At 37.6% G+C, this 19,398-nt stretch overlaps 1 protein-coding gene across 2 annotated transcripts in view; it reads left to right on the top strand.

Moving 5' to 3' along the window:
* Positions 1–19,398, top strand: part of LOC306857290 (guanine nucleotide-binding protein G(i) subunit alpha-2-like) — a 68,429-nt gene that overhangs the window by 8,542 nt on the left and 40,489 nt on the right. The window contains exon 1 of one of the 2 annotated variants that reach the window (XM_079397168.1): positions 11,295–11,479. The exons of the other annotated variant lie outside the window; for it this stretch is intronic. The gene's annotated coding sequence lies outside the window, so the exon portion shown is untranslated. Of the gene's footprint in view, positions 1–11,294; positions 11,480–19,398 lie in introns of those variants that run through there. 2 annotated transcript variants of the gene reach the window in all.

Genomic DNA, 19,398 nt, shown 5'->3' with positions numbered 1-19,398 from the left:
TCCTTTATTCATTGAAGGTTGGGGTTAGGATGGGTATAACTAAAATGGGCCACATGTGTGCCTTGTGGGTAGAAGCCTCTCCATTTGTGGATTGTGATGCTGACAAGAAATCTCCTTGGGCTAAAACAAACATGATCTTCATGGAAGCACGGCTGATTCTTGTGGATCTTGAGTATAAATATTGTATGCATTCTATATACTATATAGGGTTGCATTTATTTAATCAAAAATAAATCATATTTGTTATAATTTTCTATTTTAATGTTTTAATTTTTTATTATTATTTTAATTTGTTCCAGTGTTGTTGCCAACAGTGTAATAAGTTTTTTTTTTTTCCGGCAGCCATTGCTCCAGTCTACAGAAATAATATATTTTTTTTGTAACATTGTACATGTTGTTACGGTCACTTTTGATAAATTTAATGCATGCTGCATAAAAATACAAATGACTTAAAAAAAAAAAAAAAAAGTTACTACAGACTTTTTAATTAATTAATTTTTTTCATAATATAGCCTTTTATCCAGAAATGGCATTACAGATGTAAATTAGGTCACAAATGTCATAATGTTGAGTTTGAGCAATTTGTGGTCTAACGTATATTGTCTGCCTTTTCTGAAAATCAGACTGTAAAATCACAAGACTGATTTACGGCCACATACTTCAATTTATTGAAGGAACAAATTTTAATTTAATTTAACTCGAAATGAGTTAGTCTAATACCAGAGATTTTATCAAATAGACAGATCTCTCATCACTAATACTGGATTAGTATGAGATCGTTTGATGTTTGCCTTTTGTGCCAATTTTCATGATATGCTGCCATCAACATTGCCTCAGTAGCTTGTTAGGAATGCTCTGTTTATTACAGTTTCTAATTAGCCACAGATTTCTCCCTTTTCTGTAATCAACGAGTTCGTTAAACTAGACTCTCTCCTTGAACGTTAACGAGAGTGAGACAGCGAGGTGATGCCACACTGGCAGGTCTTTGTTCTCGGGACTGCGGGGCATGAAGAGATGGTGCCAGTCGCTTGGGAGAAGAAAGATCAGCCAGCTCAGTCTCAGAGGTGCTGGGTGGAGGGAGTGTAAATGAAAAACACTGAAACTCCCTTTTCCTTTTCAGCCTATTGCTCGCCAGCTAAAGTTTGCGTCTGTGCTTACAGAGTAGTAGCACAAAAGCAAGTCGTTCATTGGGGAAAACACTTAAATGAAAGATCTCGCTTATTCCAGCATTAGCGTACTCTCTAGATTTAATGGTCGACTGGTTGGGATTAGTGGGGTTGACTAGGTTCATCTGCCTCTTTTTTTTTTTTTTTGTCCTATTCTGTCAATCTCAATGAATCTGTGTTTATGAATAGGTCCAGCATAATAACCCTGTGCTTCTTTTGACTGACAACAACCTAACAGCTAGTTGATTATGAATACATGTAGTTCTGCACATCCCTTCTTTGGATTTATTTTGTGGCCTCTGGTGTTCTGGATTAGCACTGAGACGAGATCCAATTTCCAGTTCAAGTGGCCATGCTGTGCCTGATTTCTTTTACACATTCAGTCCTGTCCCCATAGCTGATGTTCAGCCCTAATTGGTATAATGTCTTCCTTTCACTTTTGATTTAATGGCTGCTCAACAGGCGCAACTTGTGCTTGTGCCTCTCGCTTGGCCCTTTTCCTCTCATTTGGTCAATTAAGCTGTTCAAGTCACATTGATTTTAGTTATCACAGAGAGTCTGGAGCTTGTGCACAGCCACATAATGGCCACAAACAGTAGCCCTGACTTCCAAATTTTGTATTTTTGGTGACATGGCAAACATTTGCTTTATTTATCCAGATCCCTGGAGGTGGAACAAAGCCAGCAGCTGTATATAGAATCTTTATAGCATTCGCAACCACAAAGCCATTTGCTGTATCTCAACCCCTGTTTTAAAAAGCTGGTGTTCTGGTGCTGGAAGAATGATGTCGTTTCCTGTTCCCCCAAACCACTTCCTCTTTTGGCTCATCTCAGCTAGTGCTGAGACTGAGGTTGGTGCTATTCCTTTGTTCATTCGGTACAGGAAGCTAACACACCCATCCTGTTGAACGTTTCGCACTCATTCAGGGGCAAATTGTCAAGTGCTTCCTTTTAAGTAGCCCACTATTGAGGAAAAAAAAAAAGCACGGTTTAAAGAGAATCCACCTCAAAGTATCACTACAGACTATAGCTTTGTACATTGACATTTATTTAGATCCTGATTACAGTGCAGTCAGTTGAAGAGTGCACTACTGGTGTATACGATTAATCATTCTGTTTCTGGGTGCGTTTACACTTGTAGTTTGGTTGTATTGGTTCTATTGATCAGGACCAAAGAAGAAAATTATGCATTTAGTTCTGGTTCTTTTTTAAAACCGAGTCTAAAGATACTAAACTAAAGGCATAAGGATTAAGTCACAACCTGATTGAACAGTTTTGATGTGGTTCTGACACCTGCATCAAACTGTAATATGCAGCAGCTCCTATGACGAGAAGAAAAAGGTATGCTTGAACATTTTGTCATTTTTAGAGTCTCACCTTGTGACATCACCTCCTGTTCATTTGAATGTAGATCAAGATTCACCTTTTCAAGTCAAAGTTTGGATGGCAGTGTTCACACTTGTTAAAATGGTTTGTTTTAATTTAACCAAACCTGCCAAGTGTAAACGCATCCAAAGCATAGGTTTATTAGCATTTCAGTCCTTATGTGTGTTTCTTAGATTTAAATGAAAGCATAAATGTTATCAGGAAGTTGGTTTTCTTGTTTATGTTCTGAACAGCTCAAAGTTGAGATCACTTCTCCCTTCTGTCAGTTTTCAAGCACATCACATGTCCATTAGTGCAGGGAGCACATCCGCTCAGATGTCAGGACTAAAGGCTCATGGTGCGTTCACACCAGACGCGAATGAAACGTTAAGCGCGAGTGATTTACATGTTAAGTCAATGCAAAGACGCAAAAAGACATCCTGCGACATCCTGAGGCGGTGCGAAAGACGCGATTCGCGCAAATGACTTTGACGCGGCGTGAATTGAGCGTTTCGGGCGTTTGACGCGTGATTTGCGTGAATCGCGCAAGTTGAAAAATCTGAACTTTGGCGGATATTCGCGCCACGTTAACCAATCAGGAGCTTGCTCTAGTAGTGACGTGATTACAAGCGGAGGCAGAAATCCGAAACAACAATAGAGTACAAAATCATTGTCGCTGTATGTGGATACCCGGAGCTGTACCATAGACCAAAGATTACCTGTTAGATTTACCCAAAACGAGTTACATCTTATGTTTATCCACTACAGAGACATCAGAGCCAGCGACAAATGTCAGAGGGACTAGCCAAGGTTATGCTCCTCTCTTCGGGATACATGAGCACGAGCGCCTGGTGATCGCGTGGAGCTCACGGCTCCGAAATCGGCGAAGCACATTTTCAAATAGGCGCTGTTTTAATAAATAAACCGCAGATTTGAGTTTTAAACAACTACATTCTCGGCTGAAATACACACGTCCAGTGTTTCCATAGCACATTAAATGCTGATTTTATTTGCCAAATTGTATACATGCTCTCTGTGGCAGTCATACCTGTGCCGCCTGGCAGAAGCCCCGCCCATGATGCGAATTCGCGTCTCTTGTGAAGCAAATTTTACGTGCGAATGAAGCGAGTAAGCTCAAAATGTTCAAGCGTCCAACTACGCACGAATAGCGCGATTTATTCGCGCAAGTCGCGTCCGGTGTGAACGCCCAGTCACTCTCCATCTTAAAATCAGCCTTTACCCAATTTCATTTCAGCATTGCACAGGAAGTGGTAAGCTGTGTAACAGACCGGAAGCCTAAATCATATTTAGACTTTGTCACATTGTTCAGATTAGAGCCCGACCGATATATCGTTTTGCCGTTTTTATCAGCCAATATGAGACTATTGCAGATATATCTGTATCGCCGAATATGGCACGGATAATAACTTTTTTTTTTTTTTTTTACAGAACATCTAGACCTTTTTCCTTCGTAAACGATGAGCACCACCATTGTGCAGATGAAATTCTTCTAAATGGTGTAATTACTTACTGGTAGTTTGTCCAGCAGAGCGCGCTCCATTGTTTGCTACTGGCGACCCAGGTCAGTGTCGTGGATGAGCTCAAACTTAACGCGAGTCTGCTGCTTCAAGTTATCCGTCCGTCACCCACCCGCACATATATTTGATCCTCACATTACAATGATTCTAATTCTTAGTTTAGCATGATTATATGATGAACGGATGATTCATTAGAGCTGATCTGCGCATGACTGCATGCATTTGTGGCCACCGGAGCTGGTAACGGCAGTCAGTGCTTTTGTTTATATCAGCCGTGCCGTGTCCCACTCCAGAACTCATGCTTATCACATCGTGATATCACTCATGCTTACACAGCATATTTTGCCAGTAATGTAGCAGATTGAAAAGTTAGTATCTTTCTGCAGTCCAATAGACGGCAGTGTGGTGGTGGCTTGTGTCTGTTGAATGGTGATTTAACGCTACGTTGTCACCTAGTTGGTGAGATGCAATGCTATAAAGTAAATAAACATTGTCCCCCCGTCTTTTACTCTCACAATGAGCTTATCATACTCGTTTGCTCATTAGTAGGGTCTATGATTTCCTCGACCTCGATGCAGAAAACATGGACGGAAGCGTGGATCCAGTCATAAAAGCGGAATTTACTGTATAATGCGAAATTTCATGTAATCTGTCATTTGTGATGAATAAATAAAGAACAGGTCAATACACTTAAATCAAATCTTGATAGTGTCTGTGAATATTAAACCGCAAAATACTAAGCTATTTAAATACGAATCCTCATGTTCTGCGTGTTCATTTGATTACCAGAAAATACACAACACAGAATTTGTATATCGATATCGGCCTTTTTTTTACTCCCTAATATCGGTATCGGCATCGGCCCCAAAAACCCATATCAGTTGGGCTCTGTTTTACAGTGAAGTAATGCTTATGTAATAGAGCTAGATATTGGCAGCTACTTCACAATCGAATAAAACTTTGAATGCAAATGTTATGGCTTACAATGCAGTTGTCCTTGAAAATTGTCCGAATGCCGGAGAGACGCAAATGAGATTGAAACTGCAGTATCAGTTTCAATCTCTCTCGTGTGGCTTGCTTCAGTTTTGGTCCAGTACTCCATCTCATGGAACTGTTTAAAAAACAAAAAACAAAAAAAAACCTTTTTTGAGTTTATTTAGATTAGGGATGGCTCGATACCATAATTTTGGCTTCCGTACGATACCAGAATGTAGTACCTCGTATCGATACTAAATCGATACCATAGGTGACAAATAACCAGCCTCAAAAGATAAGTGAATTAAAAAATATATATTATTAATAATAATAATAATAAAAACAGATTCATATGTTAATACCTTTGTATCAAACTGTAACAAAAAACCTAAAGGAAACATAGGTTACATTTTGATGTTGGAGAAAAAACAAAAATAGGCTAACTGCATTATAAATATATTCAAATCTTATCTTTTCAGTGCAAACACAGTGCAAACTAAATGTCTCCTAAAAAAAAAACCTACCGGAAACATAGGTTTCATTTTGAAGAAAAAAAATAGCACTGAAGTTGCGCAATTGATGCAACAAATGTGGCTTTATTGTAAAGTGTTATTCTAACAGTCAAAGTAATGTTCAAAATCATGTTATTATTTCTCTCTCTCAGATTGTTTTCAGATTTCAGACTCAACCAAAGAAAAAGCATTAAATATAAATCTCACTCTCTCACTTGCTTCATATTAGTGGTCGGCAGTGCGTCAGAAACATGCCCTTCTTATCATTGATACTAAAATTAATATAGCAAAACTCTTGCTCAATTCATATCCAATTAAAATTTGATTGTATGAAATGCAAGTGCATGTATTATGTGACCAAAACGTCATTGATTATAGCGTGTCTCACATGCACATTTGCGCTTACTGTATTACATCTGAATGTGCGTTGATCAGATGTAAATAAAAGGTCAAATCAAATCTGAATTTATGAATGATGCACTCACCTGTCGATCTCTTAATTCTTTGAAAAGATCAGCATGAGCAAGCGACAAATGCTTAAAAAGATTTGATGTGTTCCTGTGGCAACATGATTTAGGCCTATAGCAACGCTTGCATACAGGTGCAGTAAGGCCAGTTCCTTTACCTTTGTCATCTGTTTTTTATCCAAAGTAATGCCATATTTCACTTCTACTGTTCTCTTTATTTATTAATTTTGGGTGCGCTGAGTTTCATCTGTTTGATCCATCGCGTTGTTCTGTTGTCACATTTACCTGTTGCGCAGCAATTTGGGAAGCACTGCCACCTACAGGTGCATTTTGCAACAGCAGTGTATGAAAATACCGAATTGAGCAAAATTATGATATCGTACCGTTTGAAATATAATATATACCGGTATTTTTCCAGTATCGGTATACCGCGCATCCCTAATTTAGATGATGTGCTGTTGTTACATTAGAGGCAGTGTTGCTTGGTCAAATATGATTGATATGTATGCTATGGTATAGGTTTGCAAACAGACAAGAAGAGGAAGTGCTTGTGTTTATTGCCAGACTGTCATGCGCAGTCTTTTTTGCATGTGCAAAACTTTTCACTTCCATCATGCTTTTACTATCTCAACACACACACTCACTAAATCAAAGCGTGTGAGCATGTTAATGACAGTATGCCAAGATCAGGGTCCTTTCTGACACGTATGTAATTATAACTTGGCTTTGTGACGGAGCTTTGCTGACGTAGTGCTCGCGTAGATCCGTTCTGCAGGATTAGTTGAGCTTCAGGAAACAGTTCATAAAAGCTTGCAGTCCTGTGTCTGTACAGCTGATAAGGAAGAGAGGGCAGGGCATGGAGCCCAGAAATGTCCTATAGAGCTGTTACATCCCATTCATAGGTCTTTGTGATGTGCTACAAATGTGGAAACCTTCCATCTGTTCTTCTGTGAGAGTCTCAACAGAAGCTGGAGGATGTTTTGTGTGTGTGTGTGTGTCTGTATGTCTTGAGCTTTTCTGGACTTTCCCAAACGTGATTATCAGATACTGATCTGAGCTGGTCATTGGCAAATAACATTGCTATAAACACTCTGACCCTTATGGTCATTAATTAGTGGTGTTTGCTTACTGTGGCTATTTTTATACATACTTGGAGGTTGTAATTTGTCCAAATTGAAGCATTGCATAACCCAAACTCCTTGTGCTACAAACTTGAATGATACCTCAAATCATATGGCTTACAATTACTTTTATAAAAAGTGATCGAACCAATGAAAACAACATATAGATGTACGTTGGAGGAGCGAGTCATATCTAGGGAATAAAATGTCATAGAAACCTGGGTGTGGGCTTTTTGACACGGACTAGTAAGCAACCACCCTAACACTGTAGCGGTTTCATTTTTGTATCATAGAAATTCTATTACAGTTTTGCAAATAAGTAATGTTACAATTTATGGTTTGAATATAAATATTTTATTATTATAATTTCCATTTAAATTTTACTTTAATTTTTAAGATTTTTTTATTTTGTTTAGTAATCGGTTTCATTTTTATTAAGTTTTGTGGTCTTTTAATTAGGGCTGCAAGATATTTGAAAACTCACATTGCGATATTTAGTTTTTCTGCGATTTATATATTGCGATATGGAATAAAAATCTAGATGACTTGAATAGCTCTATTTGGGGGGAAAAAAAATAATCAATGATTGGGGGGATTTTGTAGGTGAGTAAATCAGCATAGAAATTAAACAAATTACAAGGATAATTGCAGAGACATGCATTTTTACATAATTTAGTGCGTATGTGTCATTACAGGCGCAAATAGACGTGGAAGTGAACAGAATTCAGTGGGGATGCATAGGAATGAAAATTCTTGGCCGAAGCTGAACAAAATGAAACACTGGGCCTAATACCGATCACGGTTTTTCACATTTTTTTTCCCCATTTGTCTTTTTTTTTCACCATTACATAAATTGAATAGCCAAAATGTGCTTTTTACTGTTTTGCCCTGCTTTTCCAATAAAAAAAAAAATTCAAAAACAATAATTTAAAAATATTTACTAAACACTGATTTTTTTTTTTTACATTCTATAGATGCAGTGTGTGAGCAAAGAAAACGATCAGTATAATAACGATCAGTACTAAACATCGCACATCCTGCAGCCCTACTTTTAATATACCTATGCTTTTTTTTCAGTTTTGTTTTAAACATTTTAGTACATCAAGTTTTGAACTAAATTAAATTGAGAATGGTTTTCTTGGCAGCTAGCTGAAGAAAAAAAAAGTTTGAGGTTATTATTTTTGTTGTATTCCGTTGTCAGGTAACATTTTTTATTTTTTTATATAAAAAGTTTTGTAAAGGCAAACATCACTCATATTTTAAAGGGGTCATATGATGCTGTTTTAAAGATCATTATTTTGTGCATTTGGTGTAACCGAATATGTTGACATGCTTTAATGTTCAAAAAACGCTTATTTTTCCAAATACTGCACATTATTGTAGTTCCTCTATGCCCCGCCTCTCTCAAACGCATCATTTTCTACAAAGCCCCTCCTTCTGACAAGCACAGTCTGCTCTGATTGGCCAACTGACCCAGTGCATTGTGATTGACCGAACACCACAAGAGTTGGACTTGTAACCTGAAGGTCGTGGGTTCGAGTCTCAGGTCCGGCAGGGATTGTAGGTGGGGGAGTGAATAACCAACACTCTCTCCACCCTCAATACCACGACTGAGGTGTGACCGAACCCCCAACTGCTTCCCGGGCGCCGCAGCATTGGCTGCCCACTGCTCCAGGTGTATGTTCACTACTGTGTGTCCACTTGGATGGGTTAAATGAATGCAGAGCACAAATTCCGAGTATGGGTCACCATACTTGCCCACACACCACTTCCCCTTTCCCCCTCCCTTTAACAGGGATGATTGAAAGACTTCAAATGAGTTTGAATGCTGCTGTAACAACCACTGTGGTGCCCAAGCAGGTTTAATTAAGCATTTAGTGTGTAATGAAGTGTACACCACCGAGCCGCTTTGTTCGGGTGGGAGAGCTTGTGTGTATGTATTTCAGAATGCTGGATTAAAGTTAGCTTTCTCCAGAATTAACCTGTGTCACTCCGTTCTTACCTCACATTGCATACTTTCAGAAGGAAACTGGCAATAATTTTTCTAGGGGAAGCACTGTTTGAAAAGTGCTGACTTGCAGTCGTGCCTCAGGTCTCTTCACTAGGGTTGGGTCTGAACCGATACTTATAAAAAAAAAAAAGTATTTTATTTTTTATTTTTTTAATTACCAATTAATAATTGGATTGGCCATTAAACACATGATGTCTTTCATTCATACTGTACGTCAGAGGGCACCCTCACACACAAAATCCACACATCCAGTCACAGAAGTAGCAGAACTCATGAAGCTCCAGGAAATCCCCAATATGGACAAAGCCATTGCTATCACTGTAACGGAGTAAACAGAAGAAACATTTTCGAATGATAAAACAAACACAATAAACAATCGACTACGACAATGTATAGTATAGTATAGGACATGTATAATGTATTTTTCCTAACCGACAACCAACGCTTGTTAACTGATTATTAACCGTTTACCGACAAAATTATTTTAAATTAGTGAAAGTGACGTGACATACGGCCAAGTATGGTGACCCATACTCGGAATTCGTGCTCTGCATTTATCCCATCCAAAGTGCACACACACAGCAGTGAACACACACATATATATATATATATATATGTATATATATATATATATATATATATATATATATATATATATATATATATATATGTGTATATATATATATATGTATATATATATGTGTATATATATGTGTATGTATATATGTGTGTATATATATATATATATAATGTATATGTGTACATGAGTATATGTATGTACAGTTGGGCAAAAAAGTATTTAGTCAGCCACAAATTGTGCAAGTTCTCCCACTTAAAAAGATGAGAGAGGCCTGTAATTTATATCATAGGTACACTTCAACTATGAGAGACAGAATGGGGGGAAAGAATCCAGGAATTCACATACATAAAAGGTAAATAATATTTTGACATTCAAATACATCGCGAATACGGAAACATTTGATTTTGTGTCGAACGAGAGACCAACATTGGTTTCAGTTTTAGCCTAAATTAATTTGTTTTGGTTTGTCGTTTGTCGTTTATATAGCTATAGCTTCTTACATTTTTAATTCTTGTTCTTTTCTAAATAGCCTACTGTTATTTGAAAGGATTTTTTGTGTGGAGTGAGGGGAACTAAAATAGCCTAGCTATGTTTACAGTGTTTATTATAATGTTTGTAATTCGTGTCAGCCTATTTCAGAATGAAATAATAAAATGCGAGTTATAGGCGACTTATGTTTTTCTCAGTCTCTAAAAAAGTTCTCTCTAAAAAAGTTTTTTTTACTATTTGTATATATATATATACACACGTAGCTTGTGTTACGTGTATATATATAAGCTACGTGTATATATATATATATATATATATATATATATATATATATATATATATATATATATATATATATATATATATATATATATATATATATATATACACGTAGCTTATTTTAACCATGCAGCAAACTTTTTCAAATATTTTGATAAATTACTGAAAAAATAAATAAGTGACTTTAAACCGTTTAACTGATTGTATTAATCGGTCAAAATTCTTATCGGTCGGTTAACCGTTAAAAAAATTAACATCCTTAATTCACGCGCTCCTCAGATGCTCTCATTTCCCGAGTTGTGCTTTTAAGTCGGAATGTGAAAACAGCACACTTGCGTTACCACAAAGATTTGTTGGACTTGTATTATTAGAGCATTCCGACTTGAGTTCACGTGCATTTTCTCAATCGGGAAATTATTTTTCACGTGCGGTGCCGGTGATGATGCTTCTTACGTTAGTTTCGGAGAAACAAAGGACAAATATTTCAATCGATCTCTCAGGCATGGCACCGAAATCTGCTTACTGATTCGGTTCTAGTACATACCGGTTACATAGGTACCAGTGCCATATTGGTACCGGGTTTTGGTACCCAACCCTACGCTTCACCAGCACTCTTAGACTGTTGAGAGCCACTTTATCCTCGGTTTTTTCCAATACGAGCAATCCAAATTTTTTGGACACAGAAGTTGCAACAGAGACCTTATTTGTTTCGGAGTTACACCGCTTCCTGCTTTCAACTTCCTGCTTTAATCAAAGAGGTACGGTAGGAGAAATAGCACTCTGACTCACACTGTGACAAGCTCTGACAGTCCATTCTCAAGATAACTCATCGGTTTGATTGTTTTTTCAGTATGTGTGTAGGTGGCGGATGATGTGCGTATATGGTGCCACAGCTGCCTGAATCTGTGCCCTCTCATCTCGGACAACTGCGGCTGTCATCAGCCTGCCGCTGAAAGGACGATTAGAAGATGGATTAAGTAAGACCTTCATCTCAATGAAGAGAAAATCCCTCGATGTTTGATTAGACAGGAACGCGTGAGGAAAGATGATAAAGACTGCACTTCCTAAGTACTTTATGACTCAGGCAGGGGAATGAATTGCACAAATGAGAATGTTTGAGATGACATGGAGGGATTTCAGTTTATTTATTTATTTTTTAAACTGCTGCTTATACCTGGACGGTCTTGGCTCAAAGGGGTTTATTTGGATTAGAGCATTTTGTGCAGACATTTGAGAGTGGTTCAAGACAATTGGTTTTATTTATTTGTGTCAATACATCAATTGATCCTTAGTTGTGCATGCTCATTTCCTGTTTTTGCCTCGGATTAGCATTGCTGTCATCTAACCTTCACTTAATCTTTGAAAACAAATGCAGCCTAATTTAATAGTTCCTAGTCAGTTTATTATATTGTATGTTTTTATATGTAATCATTCAATAGCAACTTTGGTAACACTTTAGTATAGGTAGGGACCAATTCTCACTATTAGTTGTTTATTAGCATGACTATTACTAATATATTGGCTGTTTATTAGTGCTTATATAGCGCACATTTATCACCTATTTATTTACTATCTTTATACTATTAATAAGCAGCAAATTAGGAGTATATTGAGGCAAAAGCTGTGGTTAATGGTTTGTTAATAGCGAGAATTGGACCTTAAAATAAAGTGTGACTGCGCTTTTAAATATATAGTTAAACTTTCTTTAGCAAATCTTAAAATTAATATTCATTTTTCATGCTGTACATTAGAATGTTGTGATGCCCAAATGTTCTTGTAACATTTTTAACAGCTTTATTTAGAATTTTAATTTTCTATTGGCTCTTTAGCAAATCTCAAACCTGCTATCAGATTTTCATACAATATTTTATTTAAAATTTTAGACAAACTAGTATATAATTTTAATATCAGTGCTTTCCAAGTACATTAGTTTCGAGGCGAATAATACAATTTTAAAAAGAGCGCTATATGGTGCTCTGGTCCAGGCTAAGCAAAAGAAGAAAGTGTTAAAACTGTGTGGTGTGTGTTTGGCCTAACTGAACCTTAACGTCCTTTATGTATGATTTAAAAAGATATTGGGAGGAGAAAGTGTGTCGTAAAAGGGAAAATAGGAGGTATTTCAGCCATTCGGGAGAGTGTGTTTGGGGTTGGAAAGGGTGCAGAATGCAGCTGGGGCTGGCCCGCAGTGGTGAGGGCTTTGTGATTTGTAATTATGTTGTGCTCCGCAGGCCTGTAGTTTTGTGCCCTGCCACAGAAAGATTCTTTGTGGGGCAGCATAACGTGAGCAGACTGTGAAAACCCTCAGAGAGCGAGAAGTATGGCTGCAGCCCTCAAAGATCCACCCACGTAATGAGAGAGAAAGTGAGTGAAAGGTAATTCAGCAGAGAGCCTATCGGTCAAGTTGTCTGAGTCTGTACAATCATCTAAACTCCACTGTGACTCCTCAACCTTGACATTTTGATGTTTATGCTCTTCAGTTCTAGTGAATGTGATCTGATGGTCTGCCACACATGACATTTATTATTATTATTGTGACATTGTTCGTAAAGGTTTTCTTAAGAATAGTGCGGCACAGCGCTGCTGTACCTTTGAACAGTCTGTGTCAGAGCTGTTCCTGCACTGCTGGGCTAATCATTAGCTTGGGGCAGCTGTGTTTCACACCACTCCAGTAGCAGGAGATGGGACACAGAGATCAATAATGGCAGGATACACAGCTACCTGATTGTGAGAGCTCTAGGGCAGTGAGAAGTGCATGAGAGAGAGAAGAAAGTGGTGAGAAGGGAAAAAGATAGGATAGAAAACCACATACTTATGTGGGTTTTCTAAATGTTGCGATTCAGTGTTTTGCAACTGGTGACAAATAACATGTCACGTTCTCTGATGTCAGTAAACCACAATTATACAGTTGCATGCTTTACAGTAAGTGAAACTCGTCACTGAAAAAGACAGTTCTGTTGTGTTCTGCTTTAGCAATGAAGTCATACAGGTTAGAATTGACATGAAGGTGAATAAATGAGGAGAGCTTTCCGTTTTTGGGTGAACTATCCCTTTAATGAAATCCACCACGAAAAAAACTGCTTATTTCTTCACAATCTTGCATCCATTGAAATCCAAGCCTCCAGTGCAAAGGTTCTTTAAACAAGAAAGAAATGCAGGAAACAGGGAGCAAGGGCAAGAAAACCATGTGATTACACAAAGCACGTAAGAGTTGAGCTGTGTAAGTTCCAGAGGGAAAGCTTGTCGAAGCTGTCTAGAATAAAAGACATATTTTATAGTCTGCACGAGCGCTGGAAACCTGAGCTATTCGAGGTTAACGTGCTGTGATTCCAACTGCAGGCACATGAGACACTCTGAGTGCCATTAACATGACCCAGTGCCCCATTAGTTTTCTCACACGTACTCGTGCTTGTCAGTTGCAAATATTTCATAAACGACAATGAACTACTCAGATTAAAGCTCGCTGCCACTGTAATAGAGTTGGCTTCTGGAAGTAAACATCCCATTGTTTTTCTCCGAAGAGTAATTGATTTTTAACAATAACTTTGTTTTTGTTACTCAGTGGTACATGCTTTTTTTAAGCCATTATTTTGCATTATTTCAATTTATTTCAACATTTAATAGCAGAATTCTTGGTAGAAAAACTACATTACCCATGATTCTTCAGCGAAATCTTTACTAATCACAGAATTATGACAAGCAAATCCCATATCTCTTTAGTGCTCTTAAATTACTTTTTAATTAAGATTTTTAGCAAAAAATGTAAATTATATTCTGTTTCTGTATACAATATATAATTAACATCTTTAAATCAGTAGTTTTATATTTATCTGTTATTTTTCGTTCATTTGTTATTTGCAATGCTTCTTGGGCGCTTAAAGCCATTTAGAAAGGTACAGTGTCTTTTTGTCCAATTTTTCGAATATTGTTATTCACTTCGTAGATGATTGGTTTGGCTCGTGTCTTATTTCCAAGACATTTTAAAATCCCAATGGGAAAACCCATCTAAGGTTGCTGTAAAAATGGATGGGCAATGTTGCAGTCTATAGGATGTTTTGAATGGAGTTTTAGATGGTTGCTTACTACTCTTATTCCTTGTAAACATATTTATCACAGTTGTTCCTGTATTTGGTTGATACCCTTGTACAGCTTGAATGACTCAGAGGTTAGTGATGTTCTTTTTCCCTTTAAGCTCCTTTTAGTCTTTCCCTTTGAAGCCTGGAATTTCAGTTTGCCCCACACACACAGACTCGCACCTAAAATGAGAACCCCACAGAACTCCCTCCTAAAATCAGTTTTCTTTGCCCTAGCTTTTGTAACCATGGATACGGCTACAGGAAAGTCGCCTTGAAGGGCCTGTCGGTGCAGAACTTCCATTAAATGAAATTAATTAGCAGCTGAAAACGTAAACGAGATTGCTTATGCTAATAAAACGTGCCTCTGATTCAGAAAGCAAGGCTTAGAGGTTTTTTTTAACATCAGCCGGCAAAGTCATTATCTTCTGTAATTTATACCGTGAATTCTTGAGGATGGTAATGGGAGCTGTATAGCAGTACAATTCTGCTTTGGTCGTTTTCTCTGTCCCTTGGGTCACAGAGATAGTGGCATGACAACATTTCCTGCCAATTTTTGCTGATTTTGATGTAGTTTTTGTGATGTTACACACATACATCCTCAGTTTCGAAGTGAAGGAATTAATTATCAATTGATTATTTTTGAAATGCCAAACAATCGTAAAACTTGTTTGTATGCAACATATTCACTTTCTTAAAAGTCTTGTTGCAAGAAAGTCTCTGACAAAGCAATAAATGTGTATTTGCCTGTAGCGTTTTGAGCATTCTTGGAGCGAAGAGCTGAGGAGAATGTTTAATTTTCAGCATTGCCTTGTTTATACGAGTTACAGAAAACCGGGCTCCTTGCCTTAAACTCCTTGAAACAATGGAAAGTCAAATGTCTGCCTGCACTCTTCGTCCTTCAGTCAGGCATTCTTAGGTTGCTCGATTATTTATTTATTTATTTATTTATTTATTTATTTATTTATTTATTTATTTTTTTTGCTTCAGGTTGAATAAAGGTGGCTGAGGCAGTTGTTTCTCTGAAGCGAGTTTGCCAAAATTGACTGACAGATGAGGTCCAATTTTATTGTGTATAATAAGAGAAATCAGCCATGATGACCAATGCTCAAGATTACTGTTGAGTCAGGGGTACTTAAAACTTGTTGCAGTGAGATACAATACAGTGCAGAGGTAACCGTCTTTAGCTTTATCTGTGTTATAGTGCTGTGGAAACACTAATGTAGGGCGGATATTTTGTGCTACGCTAGCTGGCATCCAGAACAGGAAGGTTGGGGCGGAACCCTCACGCAAACTTCCTGTTAAGCAGGAAGTATGTTTGGATAGTGACACTGTATCACCCTAGCAGTGATCCAAAGCAAATAGATCTCCACAAGCATCAGCTATGATGAATGAATAACATACACCAAACCACATGCGCAGTATTTTCCTCTCTCTGTTTGGAAGACAGTTCCTTCTTTTAGTTTATACACCAAGGAGATTTGTCTTATGCCTTTCAAACACGTTGTAATTTATTGTATAATAAGACTCTGTAGCAAACACCAAACCAACTCTGTGCCTGATGGGAAAACCAGAATCTACCAGGAACTATATTACAAAATCATGACACCATCCTTTGTCCTGAAAAGCGATAATGAAATGTGTAAGACTGGAGTTTTGGCTCTGTATAAATCAGTGTTGCACTTGCTGACAGGAAGTGCTTCAGTTTGGCAATGTTTCAGGAAATCATATTTGGACAGAATGGAGAAAGATGGTCACCAAAAGAGCATGGGATTGAACTGGTCATTTAAATAGAAAGTTGTTAAAAAAATTGACCATTAACCGTGGTTTTGTTTAGCTTGTTTTTAATTCTTTATGCTCATCTAACCACTTCTGCTGAAACATTTATGGCTGACGTGCTGTGACACAATTTTACACCTCATTAGGCTCGGGCCAAATTGAGGTCTCACAGATGTAATTAAAGATGTAAAAGGCGCTGTTGTTTTTGTTTTGGGCATCTTCTCTTGCACTCCATGTGATTTATTTACTACAGGGAATTCTGGAAATTGCCTTCCCTTCATTGAGTTTGCTAGCTTGTTTCGTCCAAATAAATGTGTTGAGAAGGGTTGTGTAGAGATAGAGTTGGTGGCATTTAAAAGCGCTTTGCTGGTCACAGTGTGTGACTCTCTAAAGGTTATCGATGTCTGTAGCTGACCCTCATGAGGAGAGAAGACAAGGCAAAGGAGTCTTTTGTCATTGATGCCAATTCCTGTTGACTCAGCCAGAGAGGTTTTTGAAGTAAGGATGAGAATTTGCATATTGCACCCTTCTCTTTCTTCTCTTCCTTAAATTTGAAATACTACTTCCTCTTTAAATATTTTTCGATTGCAGCAGCACAAGGTTTGTCGTCTTGTCTCTTGAAAGGGACAATTCACACAAAAATGAAAATTCTGTCATTTACTCACAGAAAAAAAAGATATATTGTAAAAACAAATTTGTCCACGCAATGAAAGTCAGTGCAGTGTTATTTTAGTTTTATACTACTACTATTGTATTTATCATATTTTGAACTGCCTTTTTATTTTTATATTTTCAGTTTTCATTTTTATTTCAAGTTTTAGTAATTTAGTGGTATGCTTTTTTTACGTTCATATTTTTTAAAATAAAAATAAAAGCTAAAAATAAATATTTAAATATTTTACTTTCTGTAATTTTAGTACTTGAGCTTATTTCAAACTCATTTCAGTTAGTTGCCAAGGCAGAATTTCAGTTTTTCATATCAGCTTTATTTCAGTTAACAGAAACTATTTTTAATAGTTTTACATTCCATTAACTACACCGCTCCAATGTTGTTTTGGTCCCATGTTGACTTTAATTGTATGGACAAAAACAGATCATACTTCAACATATCATCTTTTGAGTTCCACAGAAGACAATGCTGAGTTGGAACAGTAAGAGCGACAGAATTTAAATTTTAGAGTGAACTATCCCTTAAGAAAACCTTACAAAACACTAAAAAGACTCTTTGCTCAACTTCCCTTCAGCTCCGTTTAGCAGAGTGCCACGTTGAAACACACCCCATCCTCTTCCTATGTGAACATTCACCAATTTAATGCAAAGCCACTTAAGTTTGTTTGTTGTTCAACAAGCTCAGTGTCCTCCATCCCACTTCTATCATGTCAGAGATTTACCTTATAGCGGTAAATGACCGTATCCGTCCCTCTGTTTGTTGTGCCCTCAGACTAAAGCACGTAGTTGTGTTTTCACAACTAAAGAGGACGGCGATAGCAATCATTCGCTGCAGTAACCGCCAAAGACTGAGAGACTCTGAGAACTTATCTGTAATCTCGACTCATTCTGCATATTATATTTCACGTGCGGTACAGGGCATCTTTCTCAAGAAAATGGGACGTTACAGCTAGGACTCCATTGCTTACTGTGTTTTAAACACAATCTATGCTACATCAAGTTTTTATGCCACTTTTATCATGCCACTTGGCCACAGTCAAAACAAGCATTTCACTAAAGTCATCATAGAAGGAAGTTTATGCTTTGGGAAAATTGCATCAAACTTAAGTTTGACTGTTGACATAGATGCTAAAATGCACTGTATTTGTTTTCGTATGCATATAAACTTGGGCAGTGCTAGCTAGGCCTAGCTGCAGTGTTTGTTTCCATGAGGCTGCTGTGACGTTTGTTTTAAAAGCAAACAGGCCTGTTTAGGTGGATAAAAGAGAGAGGGAGAAAGGAGGAAATTGAAGTGCAAAGCATGGAGTGCTGGGAATAAGGGAGTTCACGATAATACAGCCATTCATGAAAGTGTTGACTGCAGCCAGCTGTTTGCACATTCAGCGAGGTGAAACACTTTCAGACTTGAAAGCAGTGTTGTGTTTGGAGTTTTTGAACCTATGTAAGCTTTTTCTTGCAAGCTGTTATTTTACTGCTCAAGAAACAAGACCAAACAATCCTTCCCAGACACATTCTTTGTATTATTAATAGGCCATGTGTGACATAATTTACAGCTGTGCTTCTTTTTAACATAATTTGGTTGCAACCTAAGGCCGTTTTACGTTTTTGAAACATGACAGAACTTGTGAAGGATAATGGATAGATGGCAAGAGAGATAGGTTAACATATAAGATTACGTTTTCACAAACAAATGTACAGCCAATCATTCATCTTTGTGTTTTTTGGAAATGTATCCTTTACTGAGAGAGAGGGAGAATCCTCGAAAGGAAATGGAATAAACAAAAGAAGAGTGAAGAAAAGAGAGCAGTAGCGGGGTTCAGGGCCGTGTGAGGTTCAGGGGAAGGTTGTCTCTAACAGTGCCATCTCTGTTAGCGCAGTGGGGGGCAATCGCTCCGTATTCCTTGTGCGTACTGTCAGGCCTCTCCACTAAACCATTCGGCAGGTGCTGCTACACGTTCCCCTTGCTGATCTGAGGTCAGTTATGTTGTTTTGTTTCAAAGCAGTGAGAAGCAGGGTATTGGCGAGTGAAGCTTTTCCACAATCAAGGTGCATGTGCTGCCAAATATTTTGGCTTGAAAGTCTGTTGTAGACTTTCTTTTTTTTTTTTTTGAAACTGAAATGTTTAATAACATGATTTACTGTGCAGGGGGTCCTTGTCTGTATTGTTAGAGGTGTCAACAATCACAAACAGCAAAATGCACCTAGCTTCTCTGGGGCTAGCTTACACTGTCATTTTATTTAAATAAATTGCATCAAAATAGAAGTACATTTATGCTATTTAAGTTATCAGCTGAGGCCCTCGTTGAGGGAAGAGAACACCTGGATAACTGGATAATTAAATTTATAAATGCAGTACTAAATAGTACATGACATGCCCA

Source organism: Barbus barbus (genome assembly GCF_936440315.1).
Source record: "Barbus barbus genome assembly, chromosome: 37".
Lineage (NCBI taxonomy): Eukaryota > Metazoa > Chordata > Actinopteri > Cypriniformes > Cyprinidae > Barbus > Barbus barbus.
Note: the sequence above shows the minus strand (reverse complement) of the source record. Positions and strands in the feature narration are given on the sequence as shown.